Raw genomic sequence first — 8,950 nt, forward strand, 5'->3', positions numbered from 1 at the left:
GTTTTCACCAGATTTTTTTTTTGTTTTGCTAAAGCCACTGCGCGAGCCGGGGACGCTCGGCGGTCGTCGCGAAGCACGCGCTCCCTAGCGCTCGTCATTTTCTTGGTACTTTTAACGCGTTACGCGTCACACATTGCGGCCAGCTACCACAGCTCCGCGGCAAAAGAAAGGGGTGTGGGTGCTTACAAAAAAAAAAAAGCCGCGAGAAACTAACTTTTCGTTTCCACAGTTAATACCAACCGATGTGAGCCCGCGGGTCGCGCACACGAGTTCACGTCATCCATCCAACGTTGGTGGTGAAAACGTTTAGCTGAGCTGCAATGGACATTGTTGACCCTTTTCTCTCTCGCGGGGGGCACGCTCACTCCGGGAGGGTGCCCCCAAAAGCTCCGAAAATTCTCATTACCTGAAAAAAAAAGCCAACAATATTGTGGTTTATAAAGACGATCCTAAGAATTACCGATTCATCATTGTACTCTCAGTTAGTTGCAAAATGTTTACCAAAGTTCTAGTTAGCCGCGCCTTGATTCACAACAACCCAGAAAGCGGGCCGGAATGAGGAAAGGGTTATGGATAACATCCATATTCTCAAAAAAGTAATAGAAAAGTCTGCAGAATAGGCTAAACCAGCTTACATGGTATTTACAGACCATAAGAAAGCGTTTGAATCAGTACATACCGCTGTGGGCTAAAAGCATTAAAAGACCAAGGAATAGAAGAACCTACACAAGAATTCTAGACGACATACAGAGGGTGTTTCAGGGAACCCTTTTAAAAAACCCCGCACACTTTTGATAAACGCTTTCACTCTTTCCTTTGCGTCAGGAAGCACTGCGAATGCTATAGTTATCGCCAGCAAGGAACGGCACTGCGTGATTTGCTCGTCGCATCAGGCACGCCTTCCGTTTCTGCTTCGTTTTCGGGGATTTATTTTTGAAGTTGCTATCGAAAAGCGTTCATTGCTGCAACTGAATGAAAACATGTCAACAGCCGCTACATGGCTTTATAGGTGTAGTTCGAGCCGTCGAAGAACGTCAAGACGGGGAAAGAGGGAAAACTTTTTTGAGCGAGTCTACAAGTTATCTGATGGTCATATTTTTTGCTGAGGTGCTTTGCGACCCTGTATTCTACGTACTGGGTATCTTGGGTGACTATACATGCTACAAGCATTAAGGATTTCAAGAAAAGTTGAAAAAAAAATGGTGCAGGGTCCCTTTAAGTGATTTAAAAAAGGGTTTCGGAGGTAAAATTGTTTTTCTTGTGCGAAGTGATCAGGGGTCATGGAGGACTCAATGAAACTAGTTCCAAGTGGTATTTCTATTAGAAATAAATTAGTGCATGTTAACTAACGTTTTAATTCTTGCAGTTAGTCGTTTCGTGGCAACGTGAAAATTGTAGGAGATCATCAGTCGACCCGATATCAAGCGTTAGATTTGCGAATATGTAATTGTCTCCAGAAATACGTTGTGAATACTTCAGGCCCCCAACGCGCGCTTCTTGAGATCGGCGGTCGCAAAGCGCCGCAAAGCCATTTTCCCGCGCTGACGTCCCTCGTCAAACATACGGCGCGCTTTATCTCTGCCGCGCTAGACCCTAGCTGTGCCCTTCTGCTCTGATAAAGCGCGGCGTACGTGGACGTCCAAAGGCATGGGTTGACCAAGCATGGGTTGACTGTCAACCCAGGTTTCGTTAAACGGCTTCAAACTGCTTCGCCAAACAACCCATAGACTGCCAAACAGCTTCGCTGTTCAGAACACACTCTCCCAAGTGGACATCATTTTTCTGCACACATTTTCATGGCGAACTTCCTCTGGTATCAACCCCGCTTCCAGACACACGTGCACGACGCAACTGAATTTTAGGTACGGAGCGGCTTAGCACCGCACAATATCTGTCCGCGTTCGTGCGCATAGTATTCACAATCGCAAAAAATCACCCAGGCACCGGCAGGATAAGAGCTTGTGTCTGGTAGACCAGACAGAGTTAGTGTCAGTTGATTGATTGCAGGGTTTAACGCGCCGACGCAACGCAGGCGATGAGGCGCGCTGTAGTGGAGGGCTCCGGATTAATTTTGACCACCTGGGGATCTTTAACCTGCACCTAAATCTCGTGTACACGGACGTTTTGGTTTTCGCCTCCATCAGAAAAGCGGCCGCTGCGGCCGGGAATCGAAACCACGACCTTGTAGCAGCGCAACGCCTTAGCCACTGAGCCACCGGGGCGGGTAGTTAGTGTCAGCCGTCTTACCCATTGGGCTAGGACCGCGCGAGTTAGTACCCTAGGGTCAAACGGCTTGCTCCCTCGCCTGTAACGGTGCAGAGTACGTTAGGACCCCCCCCCCCCCCCCCCAATGTCCGTCCGCGTCCATCCGTGCGCACACCACCGTCAAGCGAAAATCAAGCGAAATTCGATTTGAGCTGTGAGTTCGAGTTTCATTTAGGGAATAATCAAGGTGCAACTCACGGCTCAAATCAAATGACGGTGGGGGCGCAAATCGGATGTCACTCGGGGGCAACTTGGATGTCGTTTTGATCCCCCGTACTCCGCAACATCGCCGTCATCCACGAAGTGGAGATACTGCCACTTTTTCCCCTCCTGATCGTAATCGCTTATTTATTTTTATTTTTAAATACACTAAGCCTTGCCAGAAACTTACAGGGCGTGGGCGCTCGCTGAGCACTGTTTGCATGAATACAAAAATGGGTGCACTGTGCGTGCGTCAAATCAACGGTAAAATAAAAAAAACATCGCAAATCGACCAAATCATTGCCAAAGCACGAAAAAAAAAGACATGCGCTTTCTCAACTTTGCGGTTTCGTTACCACACAGCCATTAGAAAAACAAGTTGTAATAACATACCGCAGTCTTTTACGCACACAAGGCAGTGAGACTCTTGCAAACGCAACATGGCATCTAGTAAAACGAGGTGATCAAGTGCAAAGCAAGAACATGAGCGAAGGAACAGGTGACAATGTGCTTGTCTTGTAATCTCGGCTATATTAGGCAGAAAAACAGAATGAAAGAATGTACACATTGTTCAAACGCCTTTAGTATTCCAGGGACAAAGTAAACCGTAATTCTGCCTTCTGAACGAAGTTGTCAACTGGCGTATTTTTACCTTGTAAGGCGCAGCATGGAACGTTTCCCTAACACAACTTTTAACAGCGGATATGTTGTAGGCAGAGCCTTTTCACACGTCTTCTGTAAGTTGCGCGTTACGGAGTTGTAGGAACAGGTTCCGAGATCCGCCGGCAGCCTCTACTGGTGGGCCTGGTAACCACATCGCCGGAGGTTCCTAATCGCACCGATAGAGGGCGCGGCCGCCTATAGAGGGCTAGAGTTCCTGTATATGCTCCCTGTAGGGAGCATATACAGGAACTCTATAGAGGGCTATAGAGAGAAGGTGGACGTAAAGCAGAAAGGGGAATATTGCCTACGACAGTTACGACCTGTAACAGGAAAAATAAAGTATTTTGTGCCTAACAAGTTTTTTGTATAGTCCACATTGTGGATCGGGAAAACAAGCCGCTGCTAATGCTTCGGTCGCATACGTCATACACCACAACGCTCATATTTACGGATAATGTACCGCAGTTGATACGATTATAAAGTTCCCGTGACGTCAAACTGCGCTTGACGCACTGAGCACTATCTTCAAACGACTGAAATTAACACGAAAATACTTTTAGAACGCGCGTCCCAAACGAAGTGTCCCGCGCTGCAAGCCAACTACGCAGCAAGATAGGAACGGTGATCCTACAAGTGAGGTCAAAACGATCGCGGCACCGGCTTCTCCAGTGGTGGGCCTCGCGGCCAATGCCGATCACTGCGTGTTGCTTCAAAGCTTTGGCCCTGTGCTGTTGAGCAAAATAATCGCGATGGGTGTATCGTATTTACCCCTAATACTGAATCAAGGTAAGAATGTCTTTATCCTACTTTCAAGATTTGGGCAATCGAAACCAGCGCTAACGTACTGAAAAAAAAAAGAAACGTGCCTTCCACATACAGCTTGCCTTGGATAGCCACGTGAAAAAGGGCAAATTTTGGTAGTTTGCATTGGGTTCAACAGGTGGCGCCGCAATCGTTAGCGCACGCTAGAAAAAACGCTGTACTAAAACTACCCATGGACGCGTCGCTGCGAGCGTACGCTCCTCTTTACGCCCAGCAATGCGCTAACACCCAGAACGCCTAACTAAATCTGTGTAATAGCAGCTTTACTTTGGGCTAGAGTCTGGGTGGTCTTTTGGCTTGCTCCACCACATTTATTTTACAGATTATGGGTGGTATGCCGCTTAGGTTTTCATTTAGCGGAAGCACACTTTGGCACTCGCTTAAGTGTTACTTCTGTAATTAGCATGCTGAAAGTACTCGTGTAACGCCTCACTACATCTATCCAGCACATTTTTTGAAGTCGATGGCCACAACGTGCTCAGTAGGTCTTCCTGTAGCCAGCTAGAACCAATCGCAGCGCTAAGAATAGGCGCACGTCACCGCAGACCATGAGTTTTATTCCCGTCCAGACACAAATTTAGCAATTTCCTTTTCAACGCGCTTACACTAGTTGCGGGAGCACCCTGAAAAAAATTGCTGTGCTTTAGCTTTGGTTTAATCCTAGCATCCCTGCTCTGCTTAGGCCCATTGTCGAAGTGTGGCCGAGGTGTGGGTTCGCTATGATATACAGACATGTTTGCAATAAATACACTGCTTATTCATAATCTTTTTTCACCTCACGGCATTGTTGAAGTCTCGCCGCTGTACGAGTGACCACAGCTGGATTTTGGTCTCCATCCATCGCACACAGCTCTGCGCCTCACGTGGCCTCCTGGCCTTCCTTTTAGGCGCGCGCTTATCGCTGCGGCGGCGGCCTCCTCTCCTTCCCCCTTCAGGTGGCGGCACGGGTTCCGCGCACGTCTCCGTTCCCTCCTAGCCTATCTCTCCCCTGCCACCATCGGGCCGCTGCTCCTTGCCGGGCGCTCCGCCAGGTGGCGACATGAGTCCCGAAAACGTCTCCGTTCGCTCCCCGCCTATCTATCGGCAGAAGGGTTGCAAGGTGGACTAGTTAGAAAGAAATATTCTTAGATGAAACCAGCGCGAACTACAGCGCGAGAGACAAACAAAATGGAACGCAAGTTGTATCAACGTGCGTTTGAGAGGCATGAACTGTCATTAAAGAGCCCCTCAGCATGCCCTCTTTCTTCACACTGTACTAAGCGCAGCAGATGTAAGCCTAATTTTACTGCCACCGGCATTTTATTTAGGCCCGTGAAACAACGCCCCGCGAAATTATGCAACCGCTACACTTAAACCGTCGGGATGATCGTGAAGGTTGCATAGAGCTTCGCTACCTTCAAGTATTACGCATTAGTAAGAGCTTTTTCATTTTTTTTTATATGTACCAGCACGGGAGAAGGTTTATCGGGCAAGCGTTGCTGTCATTGGCGAAAAAAAGCTTTCCATCGATTTCATGCCAGGCTACAGTAAAAACAGAATTCCGTCCGTACGTACACCACGATGTCTGAACCGCCTAAGTGATCGGTGGCTAGATGTGGCGCTATTAGGCTCTTAGGAACGGCTCCAATTTCTGGGCGTGCCGGCAGTTCTTTTCACAAGGGAGAAAAAAACGACAGTAGCCTGGAATGCCGGTGTAGGAACGTTTCAACGGAGGTCTACATTTATCCGTAGCCTCCATTAGGGCCAATATCAGTCAAGTTGTAGCTTAAGTGCGCAAAAACCTCATTCCCCACGAAGGCTCACTGCCACATCTTCAAACTTATGTTGTGTAAAAAGTGCAGCAACCTAGCGAAAAAAAAACATTTATCTAACGCATAAAAGGCTTGAACGAGCCCGCTACCCCCCCGCTCATCCATCCCTCAGTAAAAGGCAATCTGTGGTTTGGCGGCTTCTTCAGACGAACTCGTACCCGAACCCCGTCGCGTATAGTCATTGTTATCCTGGACAGTTTTCAGATAAATGTCGGAGATGCAAGGAACGGGCCGATCTTGCACATATGTTATGGGCATGTCCTCAGGCGACTCCTCAGAGCCGCAAAATTAGCAGTAATGAGCAGTGGGAGACCGTACTGCTCAGCTCAGACCCGGCGAATCAAGTCTGGGCCGTCCAGTTAGCCGAAGACGCTGCTAGGACCCAAGGGCTCCTGGCCGACGCCTAGGGTGGAGGTCTAGCTCTCCTCCACAAACTGGACAAATAAAAGTTATTTCTCTCTCTCTCTCTAACGCATAAAAGTAAGGCTTCATATGGTGCGCGGTACGTGACCCTTAGATATATCCATAAGCAATAAATATATATTCTGCATGATCCACGGTTTTTGTTTTTGTATCGGCGACCCGCAATGACCACGTTTTAAAATTCACGGGACAACTTAGTGATCCCTCACCTTAAGGTTCATATTGTCCCTTTTATTATCAAGGAGGAGGGAGGAATGCCTTTAATGATGAGGAATCAACAGTGTCTATAAAATTTTACAGGCAAAAACGATGGCTTGGCACTTTATAAGTTTTGGAGCCAATCCTCCTTGTCGGACTACGCCAGCCGTAGAGGAAGAAGAATGGGCTGTGCCTGCATCTAGCGCGAGACGGAGACGAAAAAAACGAAGAACATCGCTGGGCGGGCTTCACTGTCTTCCTCGCCCACCAACGATTCCTTGGGGACTCGACACACAAGAAAAGCTGCAATTTTCACCTGCAAACCAGGTAGGCAGGCACTTTGATCTGTAGTGAGCACTAAACCAATGTTTGACAGCACATCAGTCTTGCGTCGCATTCAGTGGTAAAAAATCGGACGCCTATCTTGCTTCGCTGCAAATGCCGTCGAAAGGTCATAGTGTTGTGCTGCCCCTGTCCTGCCCTCTCTCTCTCCTAGACCGAATCACCTTCTTCCCCTCCCCTCTTGCTCTACCCATGATAAATGCTTTGGAGGATTAATCAATTCTATTAATTTTTTTTCAATGTGCCAACTGCTCGCGCGCACTCGGTTAAGACAATGTGTCTCTGTTGTGCTTCGTACAGCTCGAACTGAGATCTTTTATTTTAGTGTTTGCTTTCATCTCACATATCTTCGGCATCGTGTTTGACAAGTTGTTTTGTTGCTGCTGGAACAATCAAGCTAACGTGCATTCCAAATAAGAACGCTGGTACTCTCTGCTACGTAGTTATACTTTGTCTCAAATACGGCTGAGGTTTCCTTTGCGCTGACTAATGTGGGTTTGTATGAGCCGCGGCAGCCGCTTTAGTAGTTCGTAACGGTTGAAGTATTTTGCTGCTCTTTTTGGCGGAATGGCCTGCCCCACAGACAGACAGACAGACAGACAGACAGACAGACACCATAATTTTCAGGATTGATAGGCTAAAGAAGGCGTCTTTTTGAGGAGTGTCCAATGAACATGAAAGTTTAGGACTCAGCCGAGGGAGTATATTCTCTCATCCGTGAATAATGGGTGAGATTCTGTGCGTGCGCGAGCAGCCAGCATGGAATTCCGGCTCACCGGCGAGCCTCGCATGAGCCCCCAGACACAGACCCGGTTGGCGAGGACAGCGCTGATCCTGCTCGCCCTCGTGGTCGTGCTCACCACGATAATCCTGGTGCTCACGCGCAACCGCCGACAGGAGCTGCCTGTCGCTTTGGCAGCAGCCCGGGAACACGCACGGAACGCGTCCCCCCACGGGACCACTCGACCGTCGCGGCTCTGCAACGCCACCTCGTGCCGCCTTTCCGCCGCATTGCTCAAGGTGGGGCGCAATTGATAGTACGGAAATTTGTAAAGTTGCTCGACTTCCTAATCGAACTTGTTAAGAGGTACATTTTCAGCTGATCGAAGTACTTTGAAAAGTGATAACTGTGGTGTTAGCCTGTGTAGTGTAACGTATTTCGCACGGCCAATAACGAGGGGAAAATCTTGCTTTCTGAGCAGTTTCGCAACTGTTGCAGCTTTTTCTACCAGGTTCCAGAGCCACGAAAAGTATCCCATTAAAATGTAGTTGCGGTTTCTTATAAAAAGATTTCTGGATCATAATTCTTTAGAAGTTTCATGCAAGCTGAAGAGGACAGCGTATTCAAGCCTCCTTTGATGCCTTCATCGTAAGGGGCAACAACACGGCATGTTACATTTTGGGCCCAGTGGGAGAGGAACTGCTCCAGCTGCTATGATGGCGCCCCAAGGAGCCCGTTTTCTGCAGCTACAGTTTTTTTCTTATATATTAGTATAAAACTGTTCAAGCCGTAGCCAGCATACTCATGGCGGTTTTGTGTCTTCTCGGCCAGTTACGTAATAAACACGGGACACTTCATGTACGGAAACGAGAAATTTGAAATTTGTATTTCTAGATGTCAATTCCTCTGTACCGGATCAATCCAGAAACTTTCAACCAAAACAGATTCGTGTGTTACGGTAATGGCCCCTGCGATCGCAAGACACTGGCTATTCCGCAGTTATTTGTACCGTAACGCTCTGTGCTCATTCGAGGCTCGCAAACGCTTCTTCCTTACAGGAAACCCTGACAGGCGCTCCGTGCGCCGACTTCTACGCCTACGTCTGCTCGGGATGGTTGCAGAGGGCGTCCTTCACCAGCACTCACGACTCGCAGAGGGCACTGCTCTCGCGAGAAGCACGTTCTAGGCTGAGACACATGCTGGACCAGACCGCCGCCACGCACCCCGCTAGAACGAGGTAAGACATCGAAAAGAGGGAACCACCCCGCGTGTCCCGATTTGCAGATTAATTCCTGTGTCAGTTGGTATCTTCAACTGGTAGCCATAGAAGGGACGCACCAGTAGCAAATTTACTCGTTAACTTTCGATATCCCATCGAAGCAGAAACACTAACCGTGGTGTGTTGTCTGAGCGCCGGGAATAGCGTTTCAGTGACATAGTATTGTTTGCAGGATTAAACTACAGAATATGTTGTAGAGGGAGGCTATAAATGAAGGAGCTAGAA

The 8,950-nt window shown here is 48.3% G+C and overlaps 1 long non-coding RNA gene across 1 annotated transcript; it reads left to right on the forward strand.

Moving 5' to 3' along the window:
- Positions 1 to 6,440: 6,440 nt before the first annotated feature.
- On the forward strand, positions 6,441 to 7,898 carry LOC144157916 (uncharacterized). Its single transcript, XR_013319905.1, has 2 exons — positions 6,441 to 6,710; positions 7,480 to 7,898. It is a non-coding gene; the product is annotated as an uncharacterized LOC144157916 (long non-coding RNA).
- Positions 7,899 to 8,950: the final 1,052 nt, after the last annotated feature.

This window comes from Haemaphysalis longicornis, unplaced genomic scaffold (assembly GCF_048455015.1).
Source record: "Haemaphysalis longicornis isolate Haplotype H1 unplaced genomic scaffold, Haemaphysalis longicornis Haplotype H1 scaffold_10, whole genome shotgun sequence".
NCBI classification, from domain to species: domain Eukaryota; kingdom Metazoa; phylum Arthropoda; class Arachnida; order Ixodida; family Ixodidae; genus Haemaphysalis; species Haemaphysalis longicornis.